Source organism: Corvus kubaryi, unplaced genomic scaffold (assembly GCF_017639235.1).
Source record: "Corvus kubaryi isolate FWS band 111438036 unplaced genomic scaffold, C.kubaryi_AGA036_p1.0 split2-37374, whole genome shotgun sequence".
Classification (NCBI taxonomy): Eukaryota; Metazoa; Chordata; class Aves; order Passeriformes; family Corvidae; genus Corvus; species Corvus kubaryi.
Window position 1 is genome coordinate 4,842,080 of NW_024582082.1, and position 14,469 is coordinate 4,856,548.

The 14,469-nt window shown below is 40.7% G+C and overlaps 1 protein-coding gene across 2 annotated transcripts in view; it reads left to right on the top strand.

Moving 5' to 3' along the window:
• TRPC7 (transient receptor potential cation channel subfamily C member 7) overlaps positions 1-14,469 on the top strand; it is a 74,807-nt gene that overhangs the window by 15,235 nt on the left and 45,103 nt on the right. The window lies entirely within an intron of this gene.

A 14,469-nucleotide genomic window follows, 5' to 3' on the forward strand; every position in this document is an offset into this window, starting at 1 on the left:
CCATGAGAACATGCACATTTAGAACCTATGATTTTTTTATTTCAATTTTCACTTGTGCAAAGCAAATGCATAAGCAGGTACAACCAATTATCCAGCTCATAATACAGGAAAGAATCAAGTCCCAGTAAAGCAGGGAAACAAATTTCCTATTGTTAGAAGTTTAACTTCTTGTTGGAACTAATGAGGTATTAAAATAAGAGAGGAAATTACAAACTATAATGGAAATAGCCTGGGAGAAGGAGAATATATTTAAGCCTTGTAGTGAAATTAGTGTTTGGCTCTCTGAGTGGGACTTGCTCTGTGCAGAAGGAACTCATTCTCTATGCTGTTCTTTTTCAGAGACAAATTCACTAATAATAGATGCTACACCAGCTTTGTCTTGAGAGCTAAATTAATTAATTGCAGTTACATTTTTCCATAGGTATGTAGCAAAGACTGTGGAAAAAGGATATATATAGTCTTTCTGCCCTTAAAACCCACCAAATTTGTGACTCGTGTTGCTCGCTTTAAATATTTATAAATTAGGAAATATCCTTTATATGTTGAGAGTTGTTATTGTAAGTGCTCTTTTTAGGTTCTGTGATTAAATCATTTTGTGCCTGGCACATTGCCCAAGAAAAATGGCTTTAAAATGTTGCATGAGAAGAAAATTCAAAGCTTTTCAGAGGGGTGTAGAACTGATGCCAAAGCTGTGATGTCTGGAGCTGTGTTGAGAAATCCAGATTTGTATCTGTGTGTGCGAAGGTGTGTTAGCATCTGTCTATGTCTGTTCACAGTCAAGCAGAGTAGTGGATGCTGTGATTCATAGTGAAGGGTAACACTCAGTCATCTACAACCCACACCTGTACCTGGAAAAATTAAGACCATTATTTATGGAAGTTGTAACTCTGTTGGCAGCACAAGCCACTGAGCAGTCACATAAAATTGGATAATGTCCACTGCCCACGAGGGTATTTCACCTACTTTATGAGTGACATTGTTAAAACGTCCCAGCTAAAAGAAAACCTCTTTAAATGTTGCCAAAACACTTTATGCAGGAAAATGTTTTCTTCACTTTCCTGGGGAACCAGTCCATTCTCTCTTTTGAAAGAGTGAAAGGGGAAAAAAGACTCTTTCTACACATCAAATCACAGACCATAATCTTGCATTAGTGCAAGAAAATGTAGTGTTTGAATTAATGCCTCAAGGGTTCTGCTCCCCTAAAAAAAAAACCTTAAAAATTGAAGGAAACTTTCAACATTTGAGGATGGCAAGACAGCTGCAACCCTGGAAATATTTGACTCTCCCAGAGTATAGCTGGTGTACTTTTGTTTCCTGTGATGCTACTGCAAGTGAGATTCTTGGCAATGCCAGTGTGCACGCCATCACTGCAATGTTTATTACCCTTTACAGCTCCCTGGGAAGTCATTTTTAGTCCTACTCAGTTAAGGATGAGCAACATTGCAACTGCAGCACTTAGAGCTTACTGCTCCCAGCTTGACTGAACACGTCCCTGGAGCAGGATTCTAGTTTAGGTGAGCAACAGACATTACCATAAAAATATAAAATAACATGGAATCCTCTTAAATCTTTAATAGGAGACAACAGGTGGGTTCACCAGCTAGGTGGAAAGTAGAGAGCAATAGAAAAGTGTCACATAAGGAAGTAGCACAGCAGTTGTCTCACCACTGAAGAGCAATTTAGAAGCATTTTCATGCATAAAACTTTTAAGCCAATCACTGTGATGCTTTAGCCAGGTAGAGAAATAAATGTAAAATCTAGAACCAGTTGAAATTGCTTTAAGGTAATTTTCCTCCTGGGATTTCAGTGTTTCCTTACAAATAAGCAGCCCATCCTCCAACAAGAGCACATTTCTGTGGAGTTGGAAAACCCCTATTAACAGATACATTTTTAAGGGACCTGAAAGGCAGCAGCTGCTAAGGGTGGTGAGCAGAGTGAACTCTCTTACACATAAATAATCCTGGGATGAAAGTGTAACAAAACAAAGGGGGGAAATCCAGCACTGCATTTTTTTTTTCTCCCCTGCCAGAAATATCTGATATTAAATTTCTGAATCTGAAGCTTCAACCTCCCAGAAAATGGGTTGGACTGGGACTGTCAGCATGCTTCTCTCTGTATACATGGCTGGTAACTTCTATTTTTTCCTTTTGTAGCCTGCTGTAATGATTATATTAAGTCCAGGTTTTCCACATAGTTCTTAAAATTCTGGATGTGATGAGCAATTTGGAAATTCATTTTTGTTATGTGACATGATTTCTGTAAACCCTTCTGAGGCACCATGGCCTTGTGGCAAGTAATTTTACTGAACCATTATTTTCAGGAAATATATTTGTGTATGTGCCATCTTATATACATAACATGGAGCATATTGAATATGTTTAGAAGGAGTTTAGAGCTGAGGGATCTCCTTTTCATCCTTCTTAAACCTAAACTTCTGTTAGTGAATACAAGAGTCATTTACCTTTGATACAAGCAGTTGCTGAATGTTTTGTAGCCAGGGTGAAGTACAATAAAGCTTGTAATGTTAATCAGGAATGTAAAGTGTTTTGACTAAATAGAAGGAAAATAAACACCTGACATTTTGAGATAATTTGTTGTGTTTAAGGGGATTTATGGGAAGGCAAGGTTAAATACAGTTATATTAATTAGTGCTACTATGATATAAAGCAAGTGAAATAAGGTCAAATTAAATGAATATAATGTCCACATGTGTTGTGGAGTCATATACACCACACATGGCTGAGCAAGGGAGAGTAAGGTAATTGCTGCGAAGATTTAAGTGGCATTTAACTGGCTAATGGGAGCTCTTGTAGCAGAAGTGAGGCTGATACCTGCTCCTCAGCCTGTTTCTGCTCCTCAGAGACAAGGTGTTAAGAAAGTTCTTTGGATTTAGAGATTATTTTGAGTTTAGGAATGAAGATGACCTGCCTGCATTGTGTCTTTTGTGTGCAAGCACTACTCTGAAACAACTTTTTGAGTACAGATGCTTAGAAGGTTGAATCTAACAGATACAATGACTGTCACAAACCCAGCAGAGAAGCAACAAATAGTTTAGAGATACTTTCAAAATTTAAGTGTAAAAAGTTCAGCTTACTACAATCTTATTATTGTCACATTTCGATCGTTATAACAGCTTTAACATGGGAGAAAAGCTCAGTAGCTGGCAAAATCATGACCCATTTGACCATTGAGTCACCTTCAGATTTGTTGAAGCCATGATTTCATCCTCACCCTTTGAAAGAATCATGTGCAGTGAAGCAGTGGGGTGACCAGTGGGTCTGATCCGAGGCTGCCCCCTGCTCATGGATTCCTCTCTTTATACAAATGAGGAATAATGTATCACATCTCGGATCAAGCCATCTATCACAGCAAGGTGTGATAGGCTGGTGTATCAGTAGGTGGGATCTATGTCTACCACAACCTCTCCCAATGATCTGGATTCTCCCATAGAATGTACCTTGGTCTCTCCAGTCTCTAAGCAGTAAAGGTGAGACAAACTCCTCTGTGCCACCTCCTGCTCTTCCTTTGGCTGCCTGGCCCAAGTGCCAGGCCCTTGCTGTGGTGCTCAGCCAGAGCCCTCACTGCTGCTCCAGAGCAGAGCATCCTGCATTTCCCTGCCAGGTCTGCTGCCAGCTGCTCAGAGAGCTCCAATCAGTAGGGAGAATGATTTGGCCAGTTGCCTGTGTTTAGTTAACAGTGACAGAGTGTTTTCCTTTCTTGCCCACTGAGCGTGGAAGACAAAATGAGTCCTGGTAATCAAACTGGTGCATGCACTCGATGGCAGTGCAGCAAGGAGGGTTCCTGCTGCCCAGAGCTGGCTGTTTGAAAGGAAAGACTTACTGGCTCTTTCCCTGCCAGTCACTGGATCCTCTGCAGTGAGTACAGAGCTCCTCTGACTTTCACCTTGCCCTTACACACTCACCATTCATCTAAGAGAATTTTCTCAGTGCATTTACTGATATAAAATGACACAGCAAGGTCATTTATTGTCAATTATTGTCCTCCTCCCATCAGCAATGAGTGGAACCAAGAGGGGTCCACCTTAGACCACCAAAGATGTTTTTCAGAAAGCCAAAATCCAATTCTTGTTGAGGAAAACAGACAGAAAAGGCTGTGATCACTACTGTAATATCAGTCCAATACAACATTGGTAAGCTTTGCATTTAATCAGTAACACCAAATGGCCAACCATTCAGCTGGTATCAGCACTGGGGGTTTGGGGATAGTTAGGAGCCGGGAGGTTTATTATGAGCAAGATGACTGGTTTCCAAAGAGTGCTGCTCATTGTTCACGTTGGGAAGGGATATCTACTGGAACTACAAATGAGCATAATTAGGACGATTGCTCCGAATAGAATAATGATGTTAGATCAGCAGATGGGAGAATGGAGCCAGGTACATTTATCCAAGGCACAGTAGGGAATCAATATCATATTAATGAATGTAAACGAAGTAACACATTCTGAGGATCTCAAGTCTGACATTAAATAGGATGCAGATGGGAAGTGATTTAGTTTATCCCTCATTATGTTGTTAATTGTTGTTATTGTAGATAATTATGATGAACTTATCCTCACTGAGCCCAGGCAGACTATTCAGACAATTGTGGATAAACAGTAATGGTATACAAACAATTTTATATTGCTTTAAAATGGTGCTAGGTACTATAGTATCTATGGGGTTTTGGCATTTACATGATCAAAAATGGAATTTTTCTGGAATATAATTTGTTGCAGGGAAATTGTCACCAGTGCAGCATGGAAAGAGCTCATTGCCCACTGAGTGTCATTTCATTCTCACTGTCCAAACCCCAGGATCTGAACTCATTTCAGAACAAAGAGATGTAATTATGCACTTTTTATATTCATATTTCTGCTCAAGAAGGTTCTGCAGCATGACTTCTAAGTCTGCTCTTCTTACAGAGAGGACAATTTCCATATGGTCAAGAGTGCTCTGTGCCAGGACTCTGCAGCTAGGATCACATTTTTCCAAAGTGCTTGGTTGCTGCTTATGTGCTGTGGGAACCAGAATTTCACCCACATTGATGCTTGTGACCAGTTTTATAAGGAGTTGTTCTTCCCGGACATTGAGAACTGTGGTAGCTGGCTGTTTGAGACCTGGAAGACATATGGTTATTTTAATTATTGATATTATTTGCACCGTGGCTCGCAGTTAAACCAACATTCACTTGCAGGATGCATTTAGGAGGAGTCTTCGTCCTGATATGCACGTGCTGCTTGTAGCCAAAATTCCCATGAGAGGAGGGACTCATAGCACCTTTGAACATATAAGTGTGTTCCTTAAGCGAGTTGAAGCTGCCACGCTTACCTCAGCCTAAGGGATAAATGAAGCTGTGTTGAGCAAATAGTTGCTTTGAATTTAAATCCATCATTTTCTCCTAGTTTTTTCCCATCTGATTTTCAGGAAACAGAGATTTCAAGCAGCTGAGCTGAAAAGAGCCACACAATTGAGGGAGAGAGAGCAGCTAATTCTTTTAGTGCAAGGAAACTATTTCCTCTCAAATTGTATAGAAAATAGAAATCTTCCCCAGTGAAGCTTGCCACAGAGAGATCAGGAATGTAATAAACATGGGAAAATGTGAGAGAGAAAAGGTATGCATGGCATGAGGAATGAGAAGCTTGGCCCAGAGATAACTTTGTACTTTGATTACGTCTCTGTAGTGGTTTGGTCCAAAATACTCATTACTGTTTATCTGCTGTGAGAGAAATGCAAAGCAGGCACCAAACTTGAAAGAATATAAAGAAGTTTATTAACAGACCTAAAAGAGGGAAAAAAAAATTATACCACCTTCAGAACTCTCCTCCTCCCCCCACCTTCCTCCCTTCTCACACTGACAATGTAAAAAAGACAACCCTTAAGATGTTCAGTCTGTTTACCACTTCCATAATAACCTTGTTCAGTCCATTTAGAAAGAGAAGTCTCTTCTTGCTCATGCTATGAAAACATTATCACAACGAGACAGCCGCCCACTTCCAAATATTGTTCAGTCCATTTAGGAAGAGGAGTCTCTCTGCTCGCATGTGAGTCCCTTCCCCCGACTTGCAGCTTTTCCCGCAACTGCCTTCGAGGGTCCACTCTTGAAGTTTTTTGGGGTACAATTTCAAGGTTGAGCCGTTCAGAAACAAAAACAGAGGCCCTTCTCCTTCCCTGGGAGCAAAGGGTCTTCATCATCTTCATCTTTAGGACTATCTCTGGGAGCACCTCTAGGAACTGAGGTTTTCTCCTTTCCCGTTTGGAGCAAAAGTCCTCATCTGGTCCATCTCTCCCTGTCCAAACTTCTCATGAAATTACAGCTGTGTCAGCATCTGCCTATCTCAGCGCAGGTGCTTTTGCTTACGAGTTGAACACTCCACTCCCCATATCTTCATGGAATTACAATGGGATACTCTGATATATCATAGCTTCACAACAGAATTTCAGCTTTAAGCATCTCCTCTCTCTCTTCCCTCAGGTTTTCAGCTCTTCACAGCAGTAAAAGGGTTAATCTCACCTCGGCCTTGCAGCTTTGCAGCTGGAATGTTGAATTTTTCTTATCGCAGTGGAGAGGGGGGAGAGCCGAGCCGCTCCGGCTGCCCACGGCAAGGCAGTGGAGGGGGTTCCATGGCTGGAACAGGGCCATCGGCTCCAGGATGGCCGTGGCCCGGCCCGGCCTGGCCCAAGCAGGGCCTGGCCGGGCCCGCTGGCCCCACACGGGGCCTGCAGCCACCTGTGCCAGCGCTGGAAACAAGAGAGAGCTTGCGGGGGGAGTTTGCCTATTCTTAAATGTGGATAACAGAGGTGGTCACAACTTTAAGTGGCTTAGAGAATTGTCCATATTCAAACTGGCCGCTGATAGGTTCTATCAATTCCCAGAGGAAGCTGTAAGCACCCCTTAGCAAGGACATCCCTTCCGGGACTATGCTTGCTAACCTATGACAGTCTCTCACATCAGAGCTGCAGAATGACCTGAAAGGAGGTTGTGGTGGGGTGGGGGGTTGGCCTTTTCTCCCAGGTAACCAGTGATTCTCAGTGTCATATCCCCACACAAGGAGCAAACAAGTATTTGAATGTCATGGAGAGGGATTTGGAGCATGGCACTGCATCAGCATGAGCTTGACTTTACTGTTAATGTGAACAGATCCTAAACTCTTTTTCAACAAGAAAATTATCAGAGTATTCCTTTGAAATGCATAGATTGCATTTAAAGAGAAGCTGTTGACAGGGCACAGGAGACAGACCCTCTCCTTGGCCGAATTTGTGTGTTCCCTACATTTGGCATGCACATTTCACTAATACCTCTGTACAGCCTGTCCTGTTTTTGTGACGTCCAGGGACTTGGTAGTTTATCTTCAGAAAACAGGTGTTTCAGCATAAACATTCAAATGAGCTCGGGAAAATCTGCAAGAAAAAAACCACCTTTCACTTACTTGAGGAATCAAAAGCGTGTGGCTTATTTGTGATGTGTGCTTGAAAATGAGCTGTGGTGATATGAAAGAGAAGTACATCAAGCATCAAATGCCATCTTATGTTGAAAAGCTGCTATGCCAACCTTGGGACTTTAAATTCTCTCATTTTAAAAAAATTGTCAACCAGCATAATTTCTGTTCTAGGTTAAATAAATATTTTCAGAGACTTGGAATGTACTGTTAGTTCTCTGCTGAATAGCACTGATACTCGTGCACAGGGATGCTCAGTAATGGCACCTGTCAGGCTGAAGGTGACTTTGGGAGAAAGGAGTAGAGGAGATGGAGGTGCTTTTCCAGCAACTCCTTAAGTATGAAAAAGAAAGATTGTATTCTGTTCAGGGTGAGAACTTTGGATAAGTCAAGTCATCCTTTAATTTCAGTGTAGAGGGAGTTCACATGTACAGGAAACTTATTTTAAGTTTCAAATAGTAAAGAAAATCAAGAGAAGTAATAAAAAAGGTTGAGAGTGGACTGATTCTGAAATTTCTTATGCTAGGGAATCTAAAACTTTGGTTGAAGAGTTAGGAATTCTGCTCAGTCTCAATCCTTAATTTTCTTCAAGGATTATATTCAGTTCCTGCCTTTGCTTCCCCAAATAATCCATCCATTAATTTTAGATTTAAAAAAAACAAAACAACCAAACACCTTTTAAAGGAATTGTTCCAAGGGCAAGTCAAAGTATTTTTCATTTTCTAATGTTTTTATTGATGGAAAAATAGCTTCCAAAATTTATTCATTAGTTTTGGTCGCACAGAAGCTACATTTATCAAAAACATGAATAATTTCCCAGAAGAAATTATTGGTAGAGTTGGTAGATTCATAAGAGCTAGAGCAGAAAAGAGCTAAAGTGCAAAAGAGTAGAAATAAAACAGGGAGGTGCAAACCTGTCCTTTCTGCTGCCTTTGACAGTTTGCACTTTAAAGTTCTTGGAATGTTATTGCTGAAGATTAAACATATACCTGCACCTGCAAATGATGCTGCAAAAGCACGGTGACAAATTTTAAAGGCTTTTCAACTCCACATCTGGAATCACTACCACCATCTTCTCGAGCTTCTTTAAGGATTTGATATATCTACCAGAAAATAGGTATAAGGTGAAATCCAAAGTCAGTGGTTTGATTGATTCCTTACTGCTCTATCCCCTTGGTGGAGGGATATGCTCTCTTAGAGATGAGTTTCTGCAGTGCATGTGAAGAGATGAATTGCAGCTAGAATGCTGAGGAGAATAAAGACACACACAAAAAAATAGTCTTATGGTAAATCAGCCAGTGCAACTGCCATTGAAATCCCTGTAGTGATGCAAGGGATGTTATTTCCATGGCTTGTTGGAAGTCAGAAAACTTTTTGTCTCTATCAAATCATCCTGTTGTTTTCTGGGCTTCTTTGGAGAAGAATAATGTCAACACAGACAGCACTGTGGTTTGTCCTTGGGCTCTTATATTGGCCACACCTCTTTGTGTCTCATGACAGATCTAATCTCCCTTTGCCTGGAGGCCCCTCTGCTCTGCCATGCTGCAGCACTGTTCAGAGGACAAACCATGGCCATGTTTCTCTTGGATCCATTTAGAAGGGTCCAAATTGCTTGGAAAGCAACAGAGTCACACTTCTGAAATGTCAAACTCTTGTATATGAACAGATTGGTGATTATATTATGCTCGCTGGAGATTAAGAAGTCAAGGTCTGGATGATTTTAAAAATGAACCAGAGCATCTGTTCTACCTCTAGAAACATTTAGTAACCTGCACCTGAGTAGTGAAATGTTTTAAACGAGCACTTGGCTTTAAACTCAGAGACATGCCCACTGGGTATGGCACAGTATGCCCAGAGCACCAATAATTCTCTGCTGCCACTTAAGAAGCAAGAGAACATAGACCAACTGGATGTGCTTTCTGGAAAATTAACTGTACAGCCTTGGCATACATAGACTGTGCATGTAGGCATTTAGTCTGGAAACAATAGGAATGCACTCAACTGTATTCAAAAGTGTCAGCAGCTGGCAAAGCTCTTTGGGAGGGGTGCTCAGTGCATTTCAGAGGATAAGAGGTTACATGGTCAGGATCAGTGCAGAGCCCTTCCTTAGCATCTTCTCTCATTGCCTTCTCTCCCACAGGCCTTGTGCTTCTTTTCATTCCCAAATGTATGGCCAGTCAACAACATTGTAAATACCCAGAAGGAAATCTGTCCCACAGCTTTTCTGTACCGGCTTGTGCATATTTCATATGATATCTAATCAGTAAATATTTATAAGCATTTTGAATATTTGATATGATGGCTTATTTAACAATTTCATTTCAAATATTGCATGAAATATTTCTGCTTTTTGTCCCCCTCCTTTCTCTCAGCTTTGCTTTCTTTCCACAATAATTTTTACTTGGGGGAGTTTTCTGTTCATATTTACAGAATTACCTCTTCATGTTTTTTTCTGCTGCCTCTTCTCAAAATGCTAATCTAAGCAATGCAATATTTCTCCCCTTGATATATGTGCATGTGTGATGTAGATTAAATACAAAGAGCCAAGAGCTCATGGAAACATGAAAAGAGGCTCTGTGCAATGCGCCTACAGCTTGCATTTGCACAGCAAATTTAATGCTACCCAGTAATTCCAGATAGGTTCTTGGTTTTAGTTTTTCTCATTTCACTTAACTTTTTACTCAAACTTCATCCCTCTGACCTGAAACAGCTCCTTTCTGAAAAAATCTGGTTGTTTTTGAACAGATGTGGAGACATGACAGAGTTCATTTAGAACATAATCAACAGATAATAATAGGGTACTTGGAGAAATTGCAGTGAATGACAAGTACCATCAGCCTTTTCAAAACAGCAAAATTAGACATTTTTAACTCCACATGCACAACAGTGTTACAAGAAGCAGGAAATGACTAATTTGGAATCCTTTTATTACATTCTAGTTTTTAAAAAATGATATTGTAACATTCTCAGGCATTATCCTGACCCTTCTCTGCTCACTGCCTCTATTGGAAATAAAATTCTGTTACATGTGTTATTTGAAACAGACTGGCTCTGTTGCCTACTTGTATCCCTCATCTTCTTCCCTGAGGCTTGACAGCTCTCAGCCTGTCAGGATGAGGCCCCTGCATCTCTCATGTGTGATTTGCAGTTTTCATTACTGTAAAAATCCATCTGGTTTATGAACCTCATAATCCTCAGACTTCTATAATATGGCACCTGATTGGGATGCTTGGGAAGGTTTGGGTTATTTTCATTGCCTGTGTCTGCTTTTGCTGCACTGCCAGGAGGACTGAGCTGGATTTTGTGTCTCCAGCCCTGAGTTTCTTGTTGTGGTACAAGTCTGACCCCAATTGCCGCCCACTGCCTGCCCAGGCTTGCAGCCAGGATAGTTCTCCACAAAACTTATTTAGACAGGAGGGCCATGAGGTGCCTGGTTTAGGGGTTGAACCTCGCTGGCAGGGCAGTGGTGAAGTGGTAACTGTCCCTTTGCACCCCAAGACACAGTGGCCATGTGCCCCTCAGTGTTCTGGCAGAGTCACGGGTGTCCTCAGGGCTATGATCTTCTAAAACTTGGTGTAACAAGTATCACAGAGAATCACAGAATACTCTGAGTTCGAAAGGAGCCCCAAGGATCATCAAAGTCCAGCTCCTGACCCTGCACAGAACAGCCTCAAGAATCCCACCATATTCCAGAGAGCCTTGTCCAAACACTTGTTTAGCTCTGTCAGATTGGTGCTGTGACCACTGCCCTGGAGAGCTTTTTCCAGTGCCCAACCACCCTCTGGGTGAAGAACCTTCTTCTAATATCCAACCTGAACCTCCCCTGACACAACTTCAGGCCATTCCCTCAGGTCCTGTCACTGGTCACCAGTGTCTGGGAGTATCTGGAAATGTGTGCTTGCTCTCCTTCACCTCTTCCTCCCGCCTCTCACTGATCCTTGCCCTGGGGTGCAGCCTTCCATCCACTGTCCCACACTCCTTCCTGCAGGGAAAGCAGGATCTTGGATGCTTCCAAATGTGTGAAATATAGGCAAATGTGTGAAATACCCAGTGCTGGCACAAACACCGATAGAGCTTGGATGCTGCTTGTAAATAAATCTTCTTGGCTTCCTTGGGATTTTTCCTGTGCGTCAGAACTCGCAATTCAGGATTTTAGATGCAGGTACAGAATTTCTACTTGCATCACCAGAACTGTGCTTTGCAAGCCAGGATCAGGAGAAGCTTGGCTGTCAGACCTCTGTTAATCTCAGTTTTTAAGTAAAGAATAATGTGTGCTTGAGAGAAATACACTGACAGGAGAGTCATTGAGTGTGTTCTCGCCATCAGGGTGATCAGGATTTTCTGTGAAGACTGTGAGCATTAAGGAAGCCAGAACAAAGATGACAAATGGTTTAGAAAAGGGATCATCAGAAGACACAGCAGTTAATAATAATATTAATAATAACAATAATAACATTAATTATTAATTAATTAACATTAATTAATAATATTAAAAATAACAATAATAATAATAACACATCAGTTATCTTTGAGACATGTCTTAACAGATGAGCAGTCTCCTGAGAGATGTAATCTGCTCTCCTGCCTGGCTGCAGAATTGCTGGAGGGCACTTTACTTCATGTTATGTTATGTTATGTTATGTTATGTTATGTTATGTTATATGTTCTTTCTACAGTCTGTATCTTGGATAGGGTGTATGGCTGCTTGTGTCTGCTTAAAAATCAGAGTAAAAAACTTTGAATGGGGAAATCGTCCATAGTCTCTACAAATGTACAGAACCAGTAAAAACATTAAGCGTGGAGATGTGAATAAAGTTGGGTCGTGATAGCGTTTTCCAGCTGGGAACCTGCCATTTGCAGATGTTTTGGAAGCACTTTTCTAGTTGCTAACTAAACTCTTTCCTTAAAGAAAAGAGAAGAGGGGAGAAAACCTAATCTAATACAAGCTAGTTGCTCAGACGATGTGGAAGTGTTGATGAGAATTTCCTAAAATGTGCTGGTTAAGAGATAACCTTGTGAACTTTGCAAACGGTACATAGAGAATGATATTGAAGCTCAGCAGAGTTCTCACTCTTGTTATTTTAAAGCTGCAGAGCTAATAAAGTATCTCCATTACCTGTGGCAGCAAGGCATTTCATTCCCACTCTACATCTACTTTCAAATCTATCTATATTTGCTGTCCTTCACTGTTTCTATAGTTATTTTGAAGCTGATATTTTTGTTTGGCCATCTATTCTCTCAGTGAAGAGGCAAGCTTTCTGTTTATTGAAATTCATCTTGGTGTGGGGAAGATAAAAGCACAGAACTGATTTGAGAGGAGCACTTTGAAGCCATAAAGAACAATCTGTCTTTCATTTACATTTCAGACCTTACCTCACCCTGTATTTGAAAACATTTACTCCACAGATCCTATCTATCTCCACAAAATGCTCAGGTACTAGATTTAGATATAAATGGACCATCGTTTTCTGCCTGAGCCATGAGGACATCTTAAATCTTAGTGCTCCAGCTTGGCACATTTGTGGAAGTCTTGGTGCCCCAGCTTCTGCAATGGGGCATTCACCCAGATAAAGATCTGCTTGTTGGACTCTTATGATTACAGCACTCAAGGACAAAAAGAGGAACTCAGATTTAAACCTTTTTGATAGCTAAGAGGATGTAACCATACAAGTTTCACCTTGCAGAAGGTGTCAGCAGTAAAATCCCTGCTATTCCCCAGCTGTCTTCAGCCCTTTCTCCTAAACACGGATCAGAAACTGCTTCTTCCCTTTCCTGTGAGAATGCCCCACTTCCACTCCTGAGGGGCTTTCTAGTTCCCTGTGATTCTTCAATTATTCTGTGCTCTTCCCAGCTCTTCCATGCATGGAAAGCAAAGTTGGGACACACACACACACATGCACAGTAAAAACAACCTCAAACCTATAACGAAGTCATTAAACCCCCTGATGTTAGAAACTCCTTATCATCTCAGTCCTGAAGGGTAAAAACTGACCAAAGAAGTTAAGCCACCTCTAATGACATCATATTTTAGACAGTGCCGTTCTACTTAATTAATGAATGTTTGCACAGCGCTTTGAGATCTTTGTCTAACAAGGAAGGCTAATATGTTGCTATGAGTAAATGATAGAATCGATAATTTAGAAAATATAGAAGCACAAAGTCAGGTTGCCCTTATCATTTCTGCAAAGCCAGGTTTAACTATCTTCTTCTTTTGGCTGCTGGCTTAATTAGATAAGGTACTGAATTTAATTAACTCATCAAACCTAATTTGAAAAGATCTCTCAAGTCAGTAAGAGCTTGTCTTACGGTTATTATTCTATTTGTTGCATTGAGCCTTTAATATCACCATTTTGTTATGATATTAATGGTAGCCTTAATTGTGTTCTAAATTACAACATTTACTCAGGTGGCACTTTCCTTGTTTTTTAAGTGTCAGCATGTGAAAATCAATCACAATTTAATTTAAGGCAGGGAAATTGCTCTTCTACCCCTCTGTCAAGTCAGCTATAAGCTATCTCTTTTCCTGTAAGTGTAATTTGGGTTTGCAAAGTGCAATTATTTCACAGCAAGTCATGTTGAGTTTCTGAAGTCCCATTTCTTGGAGAGGTGTTATGACAATGATCATCTGGATGCTCTTTTGGGAATGGTTAACTAAATTCTAAGGTTTGAGGCTGAAGTTGGTATTACAACTATATAATTCATTTGAACACATCTGTGCGTGATGCTCCAGCTTGTTGTACCAGTCTGAAACTTCTTGAAAGTTATTAAAGAAAGAATTACTAGGAAAGAACCTAAACTGAAAAATTTGCTGTATTATTTTAATACAGTTAGCAGGACCTTTTTTTTGGACATATTTTTACATTCCTAGAAATATGCCACACAGAGAGGAGAGGTCAACTAATTGCTTAAAATCAAAATTTCTCTAGAAATTATTTACTTGTTCTGTAAAACTTGTTCTATTGTCATGCAAACTATGCTGCTGATATAGACATTGCTAATTAAGTCTGGAGGAGTTCCTGTACTTTCATGAAAAG